We start from the raw sequence: 18,723 nt of genomic DNA on the forward strand, positions 1-18,723 counted from the left end.
TTTTTGCCTCCTGATTTTGTTTGAGAAGTAATCATCCGACATGGATATGAAGAGCTGAATGCTGCCTTGAGGGACATGTACAAATGCAACAACAGCAAAAAAAATAGTTCATGGGGTAAAAGATCTTTTCATGCGGCTTAAAGCACAACATTAAATGTACACAAGGCAAGCTGTTGCTGAAAAATGGACATAGAAACTTGGGGACTGCTCTGGGGACATATGGGAATCTGAATCCCTCCCTAGAATAATGGGGCCCACAAATATCCACCTGTTTCAAGGGGAGTGAGTAAGGAGTATATTAGTAGTTTATATTATTGATGCACGTAGTTTATGTATTATATTTGCCTAATTGACCGTTTTACAGCCATAAATACACAAGAGAATATAGCAAACTTTGCATGTCTACCATACAGTCTGTTCCATGCTGAAGTGAGTGCTTTTAAGTAAACAAAAGTTGATTCTATAGGTCCTTTATGCATATAATTTATTGGTTACATATTAAAGGAGCATAAACGTGAATATCTTTGTATCCCAAAAAAACTTTCAGCCATTGAACTTTATATAAATTCTAAGTTGCACAAGTCAGTTAGGATCTATTTAAATAGTAAATGGCCCAGTGTGCACCGTTAGTATTAGTGTGTTGCCATCTAGTATGCATTGCAACGCAAGTCAGCCCAGTTATTCATTAGAAAATGTACATGATGCAGCAAGCACGCACCTTGCTTTACCATACCAGGTCAATTGCCTGTTGACATGTGGGTACCGTGCAAGAGGGGAAGGCCAAAGCCTCCCCCTCAGTGACAAGGGCCTTGTCTCCACATCCCCATTCAGAATGTGAGGGTTTACGGGGGGCGTGATAGGAATCTAGAAACCCCTGTTAGAAAAAGGGGGTCCCCCAGATAAATTTCACCCCCAAGGGGAATGAGTACAAGGTACATTACAACCCTGTATTACTTATCCACCCCCCCCCCCCAAAAAAAAAGAGAGAAAAAAAAGTCAAATGCAAATAAACACATCAACACTGTCAAAAGGTTTTTTTAATAACAAGTGAAAACATTTAAATACATATAACCAGATATAAATTCATCATCAATCACATTGTCCTGTGGTGTAAATCCATGACTTATGTCAGTCTTATGACTTGGTCACCTCAGTGAAGAGTTGATGTTGCTCTGTAGACTGTGTATGATCCCAGATTCATGGTTGATATTTAGGAAGAGGAGAGACCCACCTGCAGCAGGACCAGTCAGTTCAGTTGGTCTGCCTCTAGGGGTGATTTTGACAAGTCTGGTGAAATGGAGACTATTTCCTATGTCTTTCTTAAGGGCAAATGTCAGAGAATTTGCTTTGCAGAAATGCCATTACTAAATACAGATATATATCAGCTTTGTGGATTCTGAAAGCTTTAGAGATCGGGGCATTTTCTTACAGGACAGGTGTGATACTTCTGGTGTGTCCAGAAACATGTATATGCAATTAATACAATAGGAATGTGCAAAGCTGACCATGGACATGAGATCAGTGTCGCTCAATGCCACCATTTCTTTTCATACATAAAACCTTAAGGTACCCCAGAAATGACAATGGCTTCATGATCTGACCAGGTCATATCGAGGATGGAGGAAGAAACCTGTTGTAGAAGACATTTATCTACCACAAACATATTTATACATGAGTACAAGCTAAAAAAAAAAAGAAAGTGTAATCTCTTTTACCTATGTAATGCCAATGCCAAACCATGGAGGAATGGAGAGTTAGTCCTTGTCTTCTGGGTGAAGATGAAGAGTTGAGTATATTTAATGGCTCTTTTTGATGAGCATTGTTTTCCTGTGAGTAGCATGCATTTGGTGCAAATATCCAATGCATATCATCAAAATCCCATTGACTTTTATTGAGCAGTACACATGGTGGTTCAAAGGTAGGGTGTGAGATGGTTTGTGTTACAATGCAGTTTTATCCTATGGAGATGCATTTGAACTGCAACAAAGCAGGTCAAGCTCAGTCTTTGCAATAATTGAAATTAAAAACCTGTCTATATGAGTCCTAAGGGATCTTTGACTTTCAAGTTGCAGTGCAGTTCCCTCTGAAAAATGATACACACTCCCTACCAACCCCATCAATCCCTGCTGTACTTACCTTCATGGGTGATGAGCTGTCAGTACCCATACAGCCGATGTAGGGGTCAGAGGATTTGAAATCCCTGGTGTTCTCCCCCTTCTTTCTGCAAGGCTTTTGGGATGAATCAGAGTGATTCTCTGTGCCAGTACTGACCAATAAGAATTGTTATTATCCATCCCAAAAGCCCTTCAGAAAGAAGAAGTGAGGTAATTTGAAATCCTTTGGCAGCTACACAAGCTGCATGGGCAATGCATGAGCCCTCTTCCAATTCATTATTAAGTCTGAGCTGTAGCATGGTATAGAGACAGATACACTTCGCACAGTTTGAAAGCATGCATAGTATAATTGCATATTATAGCAGAATTACCACTGAGTTTACTCTCTTCAATTGTTGCATTCAACATCTTCTATTTTCGGCTACTGATGATGTAACTCCTAAAAATTTGGTTCATTCTCAGCATCTTACAGATGGCAGGAGTTGTCCTGGACTGTGCTTTGTGCCTTTGCCACAAGCAAAAACAAATGCGATGAGAAAGGAGAAGGAGTTTTGTGGCAGCTGCTAAAAAGTTCTGCCTGCAAGGATATTTAAAAAAAAATTGTTACATTTTAATGGCTAGCCATTTATGGTACTGATTCAAGTATTTGTATTTTATTTGCTCTATTGAGGTTTTAAATTTATAGATACACAGCAGTGATGAAACTACCAGGGTCGCGAGGTCACACTTGTGACCAGGCCCTGGAGTTGCTCCACAGTGGGGGACGCCAAGCAGTGTTGCGAACTGTCCATTACTTTAGGGACAATTTGAAAACACAGCTGGATTGCTCCTGTCCATAGTGCAGGAGAATCAATCTGTAAATTTAGGGACTGGTGGCTGCAGCTGAGCTGAGTCTCCCAGCCCAGTGAGCACACTCTCCCCTCCCCTCACAGATGGGGGAGCAGAGAGCAACACAGCTGCTCTTCCTCCTCCCAACCCTGTTCCTCCTCTTTCTGCCAGGCCCACCCACAGTCCTATCCCTGGCATGTAGCTGTGCCTGTGAGAAAGGGGATGTGTGGGCAGGAAATATGAAAAAAGCAGCCAGCAGCTATAGATTCCTGGCTGTATCAATGATGAAGTTGCCTGAGCTACCAGCCTCAGCCTCAGTTGAGTGAAAAATGAGCCTCTGATACACAAATATAATGTAACACCCTCTAGTGGTGCTAGAGAATTAGGAGCATTTAATGGGTCACTCGTTGGATTGAGCATGTCTGAGTTGGGGTCAAGCTCAGACCAGGTTAGGCTGGATGACTCAGCAGGTTGGGCTTCTATTTCCTCCACCTGATTCTGGAGGTCCATGGAAACTTCCAGATACTAGTGGGCAAAGAGGCGGAGACCTGGATCTGCATATTCATGGCAGCCTAACCAATCCCACACTGGAAGTTCTAGTAGTGTGGTAGACTGCCCCTGGATATAGGGAGCCATCTCAACAGGGGTCTGGAGTCAGGTGAAACATGGATTACTGAAGCTGCTGCTTTGTAGCCTGGGATGGGACCCCAGAAATAGGGTCTGCCTTCAGGCTGGAGGCTTCAGAACAGGAAAGGAAGCTGACAGAGGGTGCTCCGCTACCTTACAGTCCACCAAGGAAAGACAGCCTGCACGCGGGGACAGAAACTGGCTCAGTGAAAGGTCTGAGCACAGTTTACCCAGAGCTGCTTGATACAAGGACAATGTGAGTATCTCTAAACCCCTGGGGCCAAGAGGAGAGAGGGCTGCTTGGAAAAATACTTAACCAGTTCTTCCTGGGACGGTCCTGCATGCCTGTCTTAGAATCTCTTGCTCCAAAGTACTCTTCAAGAGACAGCCAGGGGGATGGGAATTTTCTAGGCTGGAGTCTGAAGAGAGTTCACTTAGAGGTGATCAGGTGCTCCTCAAAGAGACTGTGCTATTGATTTATTAGGAGACTGTGCCACTCCATCTGGAGTAGAAAGTTCAAGATCTGCCTTTTTGAACATAACCAGGAAGTTTTGTCCTCAAAGTGATTACTTGAACTCAAGTCAGGCATCCCATATACCCCTAACCTTTCCAAGTTAGTACCCTCTAATTAAACAATTAGTGTTCTGATTATCAGTAGTGATGGGCTGAACACTCCCCTGTTTGGTTCGCTGTCTAACATTTGAACCTAATGAAAGTTCCGCTATGAACTTCGAACTTAATAGAAAGCTACGGGACTCAAACTTGTAAACTCAAAAGTGCCTGTTTTGAAAGTCTTCTTGCAAGTTATTGGGCATAAAAGGGATATGGGGACTTGGTTGTTACTGTCCTGAGGAACATAAATTAGTGAACAAAAATGTCAAGAAGTACTGTGTTTAAAGGGGCAGTCATTTTTCATTGCTTAAAGTACTGTACCAGGCCACATGCCCTCAACATGGGGGGGTGCTCTTCCCCACAACCCTGGGCTATGATTGTGGGGGTCTGTGGGGGAGTGACTTATCAGAATCTGAAAGCACTCTTTAACAAGGGGGCCCTCAGATTCCGCCTCCCCCCCCTTGTGAATGAGCATACCTATTCACCAAAAAAGTGTAAAATGTGAATAAAAGCACAACCGTTTTTGACAAGTCCTTTTTTAAAAAAAAAAGCCAAACAAATGATTCCTTTGTGGTAATCCATAGTCAATCATGGCATCCAGCATTGTCACACTACCGCTGACTAGCCAAAATTTTAAAAAAGCCCTCGCTGCTTTCTGACATTTGCTATGTAGATGTAAACCATTGGCTGAGCTAGTGGTGATGCCACAACTAATTTGGCCCGATTGTGCTGTGATTGGCCAAAGCATTTCACCTGACCATCACAAGCTTGTCCCTGGCCAAGGGCAACTCCAGAAATACACTAAGTGCTGAGACCTGGCATACTCACTGATAGCCCCTTGTCAGCCCCAGCTTGCAGGAATTCCAAGACTGATGCTAGACTATGCACTTTCGAGGAAGTTTGTGCTCACCATCTGTTAAAAGGGTTAAACGGGTCTCCTCCTTTCTATATAGTAGGGTGGGTAGAGGGTGGATACAACCCTAACAGAAAACCCTTTCCTCCTCAGCAGTTTTTCTTCACAAACCAGGCCGCTAGATTCCACCTGCCTACCTGGGGATATAGGACTGGACCCTGCTAGAGAAGATCATCTTGGCAAGGCAACATCTAGGGAGGATAAGTTGCTAGGGCCACGAGAGTCAAAAATCAGGTCCACCTGGGCCATTATGGTTCTATCAGGATCAGGGAAGTTCACTTGGACCTGAACTTTCTCAGAACCGCCGGCAACAGGGACACTGGCAGGAAGGAGTAACATTTAATATTCTGTACATGTTCTCTTAAGCACTTCCACAAAGTTATCTTAGTTCTTCTGATATACTGAGTTCCACAGGAACACTGAAGGGCATACACAATGCTCTCAGTTCTGCATGTAATACAGTTTCTAATTTGATACCGTCCCCGTTACATGTTAGATGAAACAAACTCTTTTAGTATTCAATCCCCTTGTGGCTAAACAGACATAACAGCGCTTACAGGGGAAAAAACCTTTTTGGTTAAAAAGGGAAAGGAGTTGTTTTTTGGGGGGTTCAATAACATTCCTAGCAATCCTATGTCTTAATGTGGGAGCTTTTCTATAGATACATTTCGGATGATTGGGTAGGAGATCTTTTAGATGTCTATCCCCTTTAAGAATTGGCCAATACTTAATAAAAATCTTCTCAATCTTCCTATAGTGAACATTAAAATCCAATATTAGGGGTATTTGGTCATTCAGTTGTTCCTCCCTTCTTTTATCTCCTATTAAATTCTTGCTATCATGTTCAGCAACCTCTTTAATCTTCTGATGAATGAAGGACCCTTCATATCCCCTCTAAATAAACCCATGTCCAATGGTCACAGCCTGTTCTTCATAGTCTGTTCTCTTAGTACAGTTTCTTCGTAGGCGAGTCAATTGACCCTTTGGTATGTTCATTAACCACGATAGATGATGGCAACTATCGTACGGGATATAACTATTCTGATCTACTGTTTTAAAATGTGTTTTGGTCATATATCTATTCCCTTTGAAAATTATTTCCAAGTCAAGAAAATTGATTCTCTCACTATCATATATCCAAGTCAATCGAATACCTCTCTCATTGGAATTCCAAAAGAACACTTTGCTCCATCTTCCTTTACATTTAGCACCCCCTGCCACCTTCTGGATGCCTTCATCCAGGCATTGAATGGGGCATAATGAATATTCAGCTGATCATTGTGTTCTTGGGCCCCTCCTTTTCTCTCTCTACACCTCCTCCCTGGGCCAACTGATAACCTCCCATGGCTTCCAATACCACCTCTATGCTGATGACACCCAGATCTATCTCTCCACTCCCCAGCTCACCCCTTCAATCTCCTCACGTATCACAAATCTACTAAGCGACATATCAGCATGGATGTAACATCACTACCTTAAACTCAATCTTTCAAAAACTGAGCTTGTAATATTTCCTCCTCCCCGATCCCCCACTCATGACTTTACCATTAAGATCAACAGCACAACCATTGGTCCTTCCCCTCATGCCAGGGTGCTAGGCGTAATCCTAGACTCTGACCTCTCCTTTGGGCCCCACATCCACTCACTGGCTAAATCCTGCCGCCTCAACCTCCAGAACATTTCCAAAATCCGATCCCTTCCTGACCAATGACACCACAAAACAACTTATCCACGCCTTGGTTATATCCCGCCTCGATTACTGCAACTCCCTCCTCACTGGTCTACCATTACACAGGCTATCCCCCCTTCAGTCTATTATGAATGCTGCTGCTAGACTCATACACCTTACCAACTGATCAGCGACTGCTGCCCCTCTCTGCCAATCCCTCCGCTGGCTTCCACTAACCCAGCGTATAAAATTCAAAATACTAACCACAGCTTACAAAGCCATCCACAACACTGCCCCTAGCTACATCACCAACCTCATCCACAGATACAGCCCAAATCGCCCACTCCGCTCCTCCCATGATATACTCTTCTCTAGCTCCCTCATCACCTCCTCCCACGCTCGCTTCCAGGACTTCTCCAGAGCCTCTCCCATCCTCTGGAACTCCCTATCACAGCATGTCCGGTCAACCCCCACCCTGTCTGCCTTTAGGCAATCTTTGAAAACTCACTTCTTCAGGGAACCCACCTCTACCTAAGAACTGTTATTGAATCACCTCCGCCAGATTGTCCCCCACAGATATCACCTTTTGTATCACCTCCCCCTTCCTTTAGATTGCAAGCTCCACGAGCAGGGCCCTCCTATTCCGTCTGTACTGAAACGTATTGTAATTGTACTGTCTCCCTTATATTGTAAAGCGCTCCGCAAACTGTTGGCGATGTAAAAAATCCTGTATAATAATAATAATAATTTGAATCTCCCTGCACTATGGTCTGGAAGCTTCTTTCAGAGTCAGGTGGGAGTAATCAAAATCCGTGCTCCGGAAACACTGAGCAGACCAACACAATCAATTATTGTTCCACTCACTGCAGTAGAGCCAAAAACTACATTTTTCCTTAACAGGCCAACTAGAGAACAGCAATACACATATATACCATACAGTCTGTTCCATACTGAAGTGAGTGCTTTTAATTCAAAAAAAGATCATACCACAGTACTGTTATTTATTTCAGGTAAATATATAGCACCATCAATTTACACAGCACCTTACATGCATATGTATGTATGTGTGTGTATATATATATATGTATATGTATATATATATATATATATATATATATATATATATATATATATATTGTACATTCACATCAGTCAGTTAAGCTACCAGCATGTCTTTGAAGTGTGGGGAGGAAACCGGAGTACCCGGAGGCATAGGGAGAACATGTAAACTCTGTGCAGGTGCAGGTAGTGCCATGGTTGGGATTTGAAGCAATAACGCCGGTGCTTCTAGGCAGATGTGCTAACCACTTAGCAAATGTTCTGCATTGGTTACAGGCCTTCAAACCTGAAACAGCTGAATGGAGTTTGGAATCGATGATTCTATAATTTTGGGCTATAACTGTACTATAAACGCCTATTTTACAAATGGTCACAAATAAAAAAAAACATTGACAACACCTCCCCATTGAACACTCCTAGAGTAAAAACAATAAAATGCTGTGAAAAGGGAAACGTTATGAAGGGTAACTTTATGAAGAATTCTACTAAAGAGAATTTGAAAACATGAAAATCCCTCAGGACATTGTACCAGACAGAGGACTATCTGTTCTTGTTTTTGTCTCCTGATTTCAGGTGAAAAGTAATCATCTGTCATGGGGAACTGAACATTGCCATGGGGGATGTGTAAAAATGCAAAGAACCCAAATAAACAGTTATTTGGGTAAAGGGTCTTTCCATGTGTCTCAAAGAGCAACATTACAAAGTACAAAATCTCCTAAATCACATGCTGAGAGGGTTGCCTTAAAATATGAAGCAGTCTTTTTATTCTATTTAGTCTATTTTATTTAGACCCTTATCTAGGCATGCAGCCTGGGTGGCAAGAAAAGGGATGGCAGCAAGTGTTCACCCAACCCTTCCTGTAATACACCAGGCTACCAGCCTGCCAACATTGGAGGGGTGCCCTGCAATAGGTGGAAGCAAAGTTTCTCCTCTGAAAGGCATCGTGTTCTAATGTTGATGGACAAGGAACTCTTTCCCACATCTTGTCCCCCAAAAAGAATGAGGGTGTTTGTGGAGGGGATATGTGGGAAACCCCCCCCCCCCCCAGAATAAGGGGCCCTCAGATATCCACCTCCTTCAATTGGAGTAAGTGGTATATTTGTAGTTTAGTAGTTAGCCAGTAATGTTATTCACGCAAGTACAGTATTTTTTCATATTGTGTTTACTCAATTGAAGGTTTTATAGATAATATAGCAAACTGTCGCATGTCTACCATACAGTCTGGTCTATGCTGAAGTGAGAGGTTTTAATTTTAAAAAGTTGATACTACAGGTCCTTTATGCATATAACTCATTGATTACATATAAAAGAAGTACATACATGTGAATATCTTTTCATCTAAAAAAACATGCAGACATTAACCATTACAATAATTCTAAGTTGCACAAGTCAGGTAGGACCCAGTTAAAATTATATAGCCGACTGAGTACCATTCATGTACATGTAGTATTATTATTATTATACAGTATTTATAAATCGCCAATAGTTCGCTCAGCGCTGTACATTACAAAGGGGGACAGAACAATACCAATACAATGCAAAACATGAGGGGATTGAGGGCCCTGCTCTTTTGAGTTTACAATCTAGGAATGTAGCATATTAATGTGCATTACATTGCAAGTCTTAAACTGTTGTGTTTTTACTCACTTTTTACACTTTTTTGGTGATACTCATTTACATGGGAAAGGGGGGGGGCGGGATCTGGGAGCTGCCTTGTTGATTCCAATAACCCCCCCCACATACAGACCACCACAACAGGGTTGTGGGAAAGAGGCCCTTGTCCCCATCAATGTGGGGACAAGATGCTTTAGGGGGAGCATCTGGGGACCCCCACACTGTTTTTTTTTCTTAATTTTTTCATTGCCAGCATTCTTTTTTTACATTCAGCTGTCAGTGGGTTTTACTCAGGTGAAAGAAGGGTGTTCTGTGGGTAGAACCTCTCTATAGAAATCTCATCTTCTGCTCACCCCACCAAATTAGAGGACGAGACTCTGGTTTCTAGATTCACTTGTCCTGTCAGCATCCGGGTCCATAACTCACTGATGAGTCAGTGATGTTGATTTGAAACAAGATCAGTGTTTGTTCCTAATGTCAGGAAAACTCTTGTTGGTTGCAGGTGGGTGAGGGCACATGGCTAATGTATTGTATCAAATGTCTCTGATTGCCCAGTCACGGAGAGATCAAAACTCAATGTGATCGGCAGCTACCCATCATAGGGGAAATTCTGAGTTCTAAGACCCCAAATCTCTAGCTCTTGCACCTTATGTAGGGGTAGGTGTTTGTTGTAAAAGTTGTGTTATAGGCGGGTCACCTGTACTTCTGTATCCAGAAGGACCTTTGTATAGATGCCATCTACTTGGACTGACACAATAGGAGTAGGTCCTTCTAATTTCTAGTTGGTTCAGAAGTCTTTATTTGTACTTTCTTCCTGACCTGCTTCTGGGGTGTCAATGGCTTTGTTGAAATTCTGGGAGAATGGTGTTCGCTGTCTTTCCACGACCCAATGTCTGATGTCAAACAGAGTGAGTTGGACATTTGCCCGGGGGCCCTCTGTGAGGATTTGGAACTCAGCTATTGTTTCCTTGTATCTTTAGATTTAGAGCTGGCTGTTAGAAGTGGACACCTGATTCGCTCCTGACACAGATTCTCAGACTTCTGTGGACTTGTGCATTCTCATCTGTATTGTCTCACTCCTTTGCAGTTGAAACTTGGCACTTGGCTTCCCAGCTTTTCAGCAGGAACAGTCATAGGAGTCAAAGAATAACTGGCCCTTGGAACAATTTTTGCTAGTCAATATGATAACTTTGACTGCTAGTAGAGTCATTAATTCCATTAACAGGGCCATCTGGGCTTTCAAGAGCACCATCTCTGTGTTGAACTGGCTGTACTAGCTACTCTGATCTCAGCAACAGTTTTTGCTTGCATAGTCCTGATTAATTCAGGGCACTTCAGGATTTCACCATCTCCTTGAAATTGTAACTGGATCATGATAGGATTTAAAGGCTGAGCTCCCCTTAAAACCTGCTGCGCCTGAACTTTGTCTACTGAGCTGAGGTTTATACCTTTCTTTAGCAACACCTGATGCATTATCTTATCAAAGCACCTCATATAGTCAGACAGCAATGTATGCTGAGTTTCATGTTGCTGATTGCATCTGAGGCAGTCCCCCTAAAGTGCTATTAAACTGGGGAAAAAAAAATGTTTCCCCTGCGGGGCAAAGCTATAATATGCTACTATTCACATCATATTTGTTCACCCTAAAACAAAGCCCTCCAGTGACATGCTGTCACCACTTCCATCTTCACCCAGTCTTCCTTCTTGGTTCATAGGCTTCGGTCCTTTGAAAGGCCGAGCTACGATAACATCATGGCCGAGCCGCGATGATGTTTACAGCACACAGCTCTGAAGGAGCGCCATGGCATTATCGTTCCTGCAGACCCATGCATCAGCTGCTACACAAATAAATATCTCCCAAACAGCGCACGTTTAGAAGATATTCACAGAACCTACAGGTAAGCCTTATTATAGGCTTACCTGTAGGTACAATATTAATAATGGACTTTGCTACCACTTAAAGCTCTCAGTGATCCTCTGTTTTTTTTCTGGGCCTTGGGAATGTCCCATTCATCCAGGGCTTGCATGACTTCCTGCAGCCATTTCTCAAAATTCTCCGCACTGGCTGTTTCTCTGGAAAGGCTCTCAGTTTTTGGTACCCAGACCCAGTATGTGTTATGTTATTTTCTTGCACTTTGCCACAAAATCTCCCAAAGTGGCAATGAATTCAGGTCATATTGAGGCCACAGGCACTGGTAGGATGGTTCCCGGGTTGACCTCTGGCATGTCCAGCTGAACCAAGTGAGCTTCATTGTTGTTAGTAAGCTTGGAAGCAGTCAGGGATCCCCCTTCTCCACTATTACAGCCCAAGGATGTGAGAGGCATCTTGATCCATTCTCTGGTCTAATGTGAACACTCTCTGATCAGGAACTAAAGCCATCACTGCTTAGTGGACTTGCTCTGCTGGTTAGGTATTTCTAGGCATTTCGTCCACTGCACTTGATTCCTCATGGCCATTTGGCTCCTCACATCACTGGATTGCAGCAACGGGGTCCACAATGGCTGTTTCTGGCTTGTTGTCTTGGTAATTTGCTTGTAGAACAGAGATATTCCAGAAAAGAAACCCCGTTTGTTGTACTACCCCTGCAGGAGCCTCTTGGTGATTTTAGTTCTCTGTTCTGCTTTTCAGCTCCATAGGCAACCTCAACCCCTCTGATACACCTGATTGAATGTGGAAACTCTACTGTGTTTTTCATGTTTGTGCAATAACAAAGCATACATAATAAAAATACATTCTACAACAATAATATATCTTAAATTTATTTTTTACATAGAAAAACCCTATTTTACAAGTTGTTAAAATAAAACAATAAACATTGATAACACCTCTCCATTGAACATTCCCAGACATAGGAACAATAAAAAAAAAGTGGGGAAAAATCTCCCCCAGGCTGTTATTTTCATTTTACTTGAAGAGTAACTTTATAAAGAATTTTACTGTGGAGAATTTTAAGGGCCAGTTCACACTGCAAGTTTGTGTTTGGAGGGGAAGAGGATTTGTGTTGAGAGGGGGAATTGAAGGGTGTAGGGATAAGTATTAGAATGGGGAGAAAAGGGGAATTGTGCTGAGACTTGGGATTTTGGGGAGGGTGGATGAGGACTTTTGCTGAAGAATGGGTAGGAAGATTTGTTTTGAGAGGGGGATTTGTACTGGGAGGGGGGAGAGCATGCAAATTAGTGCTGTTTTTTTTTTAGAGGGGAGAGAGTGGGCATTTATGCTGAAGGGTAAAGTGGGGGAGGGTGTGAATTTTGCACTCTCCTTACCCCTACGCTGTGCATTACACTCTCCTGCCCTCTGTATATAAAACTCCTGTCCCCTGCATTCTGTGCATTACATACTCCTGGACCCATGTGTGTCATTTACTGCTAAACTACTGACTACAGCCCCCTGTGCATTAAATATTCCTGATCCTTGAACACATTGCAATAAAAACCCTGGACCCCTGCACTTTTCTGTTATGTATCCTAAACGTGACACTGACTGCAGAACCCTGTGCATTGTACATTCCCAGCCCCTGCACTCTGCCTTACAGACTTCTGCACTATACGGTATACACAATACCGTACATTATCCAGGTCTGCACCGCCCTATAGCAGAAATACTGCTACAGGGCAGCACGGGTGAGCAATATCACGTATATATACATGATTTTGCAGTTCTGGGTAGGGGGCCCACACCGCCATTCATGGCCTTGGCCACTGTGGCCTTGGCGACTGTGGATCAGCCCCCCCTCCGGATCATCGAGCAACCCTCCCCCCCGACCTAACGGGCCCCCCCACTCGGACCCAGGGATACGGCCTGTGATAAAGGCCTTGAGTCTCTACCACAATAACAGGCCTTATTGAACCCCCACCAGGCCTGTAGGCTATCTCATATCTGAAGCTATACACCTGGGAGTTACTGAGGTGCTCCCTGCAACCCCCCTAAAGGGCCCTGGAGCCAGTAAGCTGAAGAGTTTGCTCAAGTGTCAGCCCCTGTGCCCACTTACCTACCCGCACAATCTGAGGCCTACACTGGGGCCCCCAGCCTTTCTGAAGATCCTGCTTATAAGTTTATATTTACTGGGGGGCCAGGCTTGAGCCTAGAGAAAATGGTGGCTTAGCTCCTGGAGCCCTGACACACAGAGGTGGGAATACGTGATACCAGGAGAGACGCCGCTAATATAAGGAAGACGGATAGGAGTACTGGCAGAAACGCCAGTACATGCAGGGTACTGGCAGAAACGCCAGTACATGCAGGGTACTGGCAGAAACGCCAGATCTTCCAGAACTTCTGCCATGGACAGGACCCTGACATAATGTCTTGTGTACTCCCCAAGAGGGATGTAGGAAGGACAACTTTCCGTGTGATATGGACTATGAAGGCCACTTTTAAAACCCAGGGCTGCTAATATGGACACTCTTCTGGCTGATGTAATTGCCACCAGGAAAGCAGTTTCAGCGAGAGGTACCACAAGTGGCCATTTTGACTGAAGGCATCTGATGCAAACAAGTCCCACATCAATGGGAGATCCCACTTCACAAACAATCCCTTAGGTAGATTTCAATCAAGTTGTAGCTTGAAGGACAGTATAACTGAGTGTTGGATGCCCATTGTATTCCGGTGAAGGCAAAGATAGCGGAAATGTGGTCCCGTAGCATACTTACGCATAAAGCTAAATCAAGCCCGCCTACAGAAACTTCAGAATGTGACAGAGCTGTGAAGAGCCCAGTGTAAAACCTTAATCAGCAGCAATCCTGTGAATTTATGTCATATTATTTTTAATTCTTTTTTATTGGGTTTTTCAAATACAACAACATGAAGAGAGGCAAGTTGGAGAACAAATACAAACTTATCTAAGTACCATGTCTCAAACGCATTCTTATCTGCAAAATCAGTCATATACAGGCCTAATTGGCCAACCGATTTATAATAAACAAGATATACAGTATTAGCAGGTTTGATTATCAACGGTAAAGAATATTGAGATTATATATAAGGCACATAGAAACTACATAGTACATTAAATTCCTTCACTCTTATCCCCGAAGGACAGGCAACAAAGAGCACAACCTCCAGGGTTTGAAATCAAAAGGGGAGGAGATCAAAAACAAAAAGGGAAAGAGGGGATTGGGAAAGGCAAGGGAAACTTAAGGGTGAGGGAGAAACAGAGCACCGAGTCAACCACACGTAAACCAAAGCTAATAATATCATCTTCAGTTGCATATATTCATATTATGATTTCTAAACATCTTTTTCCAGCTAGCCCATTTCCAATCAAATTTCACCATATGCTGGGTATTAAGGGCCACAGCACTCTCACAGACATAATGTACCTGCACTCTTTGAATTATTTAGGATATAGAGGGAATCTTTGTTGATTTCCATACAGCTGCAATGGCCATATTGGATGCAATAAGTATATGACCAATTATTGTTCTAAATTGGGCGGGAAATAGGTTTAGGGTGATAGTAAGTAAGGCCAGGTGCAGTGCCGGATTGGTTATCATGCCTGAAATCTGTGAAATAAGAGAAAAAACTGCTTGCCAAAAGTTGAGTAGACATGGGCATTCCCACAAAATGTGAAGCAAGTTACCTTCCCTACCACAATTCCTCCAGCACAATGACGACACATCTGGGTACATTTTAGCTAATTTGTATGGGGTAAGGTAGCTACGATACAATATTTTAAAAGAAAATCCCAATGATTAGTACATTTTGTAATACATAAATTATTGCACAGGGCCAGATCCCATTCATCTCAGATGAAAGATCTTTGGAGGTCCTTCTCCCATCTACTCACACAGCCTAGAATAGAAATGTCATTCTAATAGTGTAAGAGTTTATAGAACCATGAAATACCTTTTTTTTATTTTGATAGGGTTAGTTAACGCCTGCCATAGTTTCAAATCTATCTCAAGCCATGTCTTCGGATGTATACCGTGAAAACCTCTAATTTGTAGAAATGGGTGTAGACCTATGCTTGGTGTGGTGTCAGCTATCTCAGCGTAAGTGCTATACCCTAGTTCCCTTTAGGGGTAGGTATTGGGGTTGGAAATAAAAAATTTGTACGCCGTTAGTGGATGGTCTATATGAAGTTTTGGAGAGGAGGAGTTCAACTTGTGGAGGCCTATTATCCAGGCCTGAATGTGGCATGAATGGACAGGAAGAGTGTAGGTATAAGTCTGGATGGGATTGACCTAGCCAGCAATAGTGCACGAAGATCTCTATTGGGAACCACACTCTGCTCTATTTGTACCCATAGCTTATCAGAAGGGGGTTAGCCAATGCGGATAGTTGGTCAAGGATAGTTGCATAGTAATATGTAGAAAGCATCGGGAGGCCGATCCCTCCTTTAGACCCACGTTTAGTAAGGGACAGGAATGGGATCCGTGATTTTTTTCCCTTTCCAGATGTATCTTTTAAGAGCTGCCTCCATCTTACGGAAATAGGCAGAAGGTATAAGGATTGGAATTGTTCGAAAATAATATAATATTTTAGGAAAGATTAACATCTTAAAAGCGGCTATTCTGCCTATCCATGATGATTCAAATTTTTCAGCCTCTGTAGCTCCACTAAAATAGATTTGTACAATTTTTCATAGTTATCGTTAAATGTATTGGAGGATGGGGCTGATATACATATACCTAGATAGTCCAATTTCTTAAGAGTCCAATTACACTGTTCAACAGGTAAAAAGTTTTGGGCATAAAATTAGCTAATCTTACATAATTTTGGGGTGCTGAAAACGAAAACGACCCTAAAAAATGTTGATTGGCTCTAGTTTCCATGATATATTCACCCATCTAATGACGTAAGCCATTCAAAATTATGATGCAACTTCAGCTGCATATTGCGCAATTGATACTGGTGACCAATAGAAAATTGCATGTATACTGAGATGATGCAATATTAGCCTTTAATTGCATCACTTCACTGCATAAAAGCTGCAGTATCTGTAGCTGATTGTAGTTCGTCTTTACATTTCGTTTTATGCTTATATAGGCTACTCAGTAATGCCTCGAACTTGTGTGAATAAAGCAGATAATTTCTGCTATATCTGCGGTGAAATAACTTTTATCTCACAAAAAAGAAGGATAACAGGAATGATTAAGAAAGCCTACAACTTGTATTTTGGCTGCAAGATAGGAGACCAGGACAAGAGCTGGGCACCACATATATGCTGCAATTCTTGTGGGACGGCACTGGAGCAATGGTTGAATGGAAAAAAGGCATCTATGCCTTTCACTGTGCCAATGATTTGGAGAGAGCCAACAGATCATGTTAGTAATTGTTACTTTTGTATGGTGCCTCCAATTGTAAAAGGGCTAAATAAGAAGAAAAAGTTATCTGTGCACTATCCAAATATTCCATCGGCAATATGTCCAGTTCCTCATGGAGAGGGGCTACCATTTCCTAAAGCACCAGAATCCTCCGTGGTTGAGTCAAGTGAGGAAGAACCTGAAGCGTGTAGTCACGTGCAGTTGTAAGAGATAGCCCTTTCCTCGAATACAAGAGAAAAGCCAAGAGAAGCAAAACCGACACAAACTGAAGACAAAACTAGTGAGAATCCTAAGTATTAAAATGATTCAACTTAGCTTATGGCTATAATTTTTCTTGGTAATCCTATGCAATATATTATGCCATTTAGGCTTTGTTATGTAGTCAATATCACTTGCTTTATATTTGTGGAAAGACATCTATCTATATAATTATTCTGCATTATGTAGTCATTACGCCTATAGTAGAAAACTTTCCGTTTACAGAAAAACTAGAGCCAATTGACAAATTTCATTGTTATATTTGAACTCAGAATGTGAAATTCATTAAGAAATGGATCCTTTTGTTTCCAAAACTGGCAAAAAATTAAAATTTGTTGAACAGTGTTATAGGGAAATTTATCTTTAAGGTATTTCAAAGGCCCCCGGGAAACAGATATTGGGAGGGCACAAGATTTGGTGACATTAAGTTTATAATAAGAGACCGCACTGAAGGACTCTAAGGAAGTGGAGATTTCTGTAAGGGAATTCACCGGTTCAGTGACCGTAAGAATGACATCGTCTGCAAATAATCCAATTTCGTGAGTTATTTCTAATTGCGGATGCTAACGGCTCCATCACCAATGAGAAAATGATAGGAGATAGGGGACATCCCTGTCTAGTTCCATTAGTAATGCTAAAGGGTTCAGATAGCGCATTGGATGTAAATACTTGCACAGTTGGGACCATATATAAAGCCATAATAGCCGAATTTATAAAGCCACTAATACTGAATTTAGATAGGGTAGCGTCTAAGTATTGCCAATGCACTCTATCAATGGCTTTTTCGGCATCCAATGCCAAAAACACAGCCTGAGATCTTTGAGATTCAGTCAAGTGCATCAGATTAAGAATTCTACGAGTTCCATCTGATGCTTGTCGTTCCTTAATGAAGCCCACTTGGTCCACTTTAATTAGCAGGGGAGTAATGTTTAAAAGACGAGTTGCTATAATTTTAGCGTAAATTTTAAGGTCTGTGTTTAGTAGGGAAATAGGTCTAAAGTTTTGAGGGCGGTCTGGAGTTTTCCCGGTTTTGGTAAAGTGACAATAATGGCTTTTAACATCTCAGGTGGGAATGTGGACTTAGACACCACTTCATCAAAGATCCTTTTAAGGTGGGGTACTAATATGGATTTGAATTCCCTATAGTACTCAGCAGTAAAACCATCAGCCCCCGGGGACTTCCCCTTTGGTAAAGCTTTAATAGCTGCGATTATTTCACTTTCTAGAATAGGTTGGTTGAGCCCCTCTAATGTGTGGAGATCTAAAGTAGGCAGTGAAAGGTTTTAAAAAAATTGATTTATGAGCTCTGGTGTAGGTTGTTGAGTATGGGGGTCATCTTTAAGGTTATACAACTGAGCATAGTAGGAGCGGAACACCGCCGCTATGCTATTAGGGTGGTAAGTGATACTGTTTGATATTGGGTCTAAAATAGAAGCCTATTTAGATTGTCTAACGGCCAAGTATCTCACCAGCAATTTGCCCGCCTTGTTCCCTTGAGCATAAAAGTTAGCTTTAGCTTTTTTCAAATTTTGGCCATGTCGCCATGACAAGAGGGTCCCAAGCTCAAGTTTGGTTTCTTGAAATTCTCGCAAGACAGTAGGGGATAAAGATTGCTTATGTTCTAGCCTAGCTATCTTATCGACCATGTCAGAAAAGATTTGATTTCTATCACGCTTTGCTCTGGAAGCCAACTTTAGAAGTAAACCTCTACAATACGCCTTATGAGCACACCACATACTAAATACATTAACATCAGAAGTAGAATT

This window comes from Staurois parvus, unplaced genomic scaffold (genome assembly GCF_062004578.1).
Source record: "Staurois parvus isolate SC_StPar_1 unplaced genomic scaffold, SC_StPar_1.0 ptg000576l, whole genome shotgun sequence".
NCBI lineage: Eukaryota > Metazoa > Chordata > Amphibia > Anura > Ranidae > Staurois > Staurois parvus.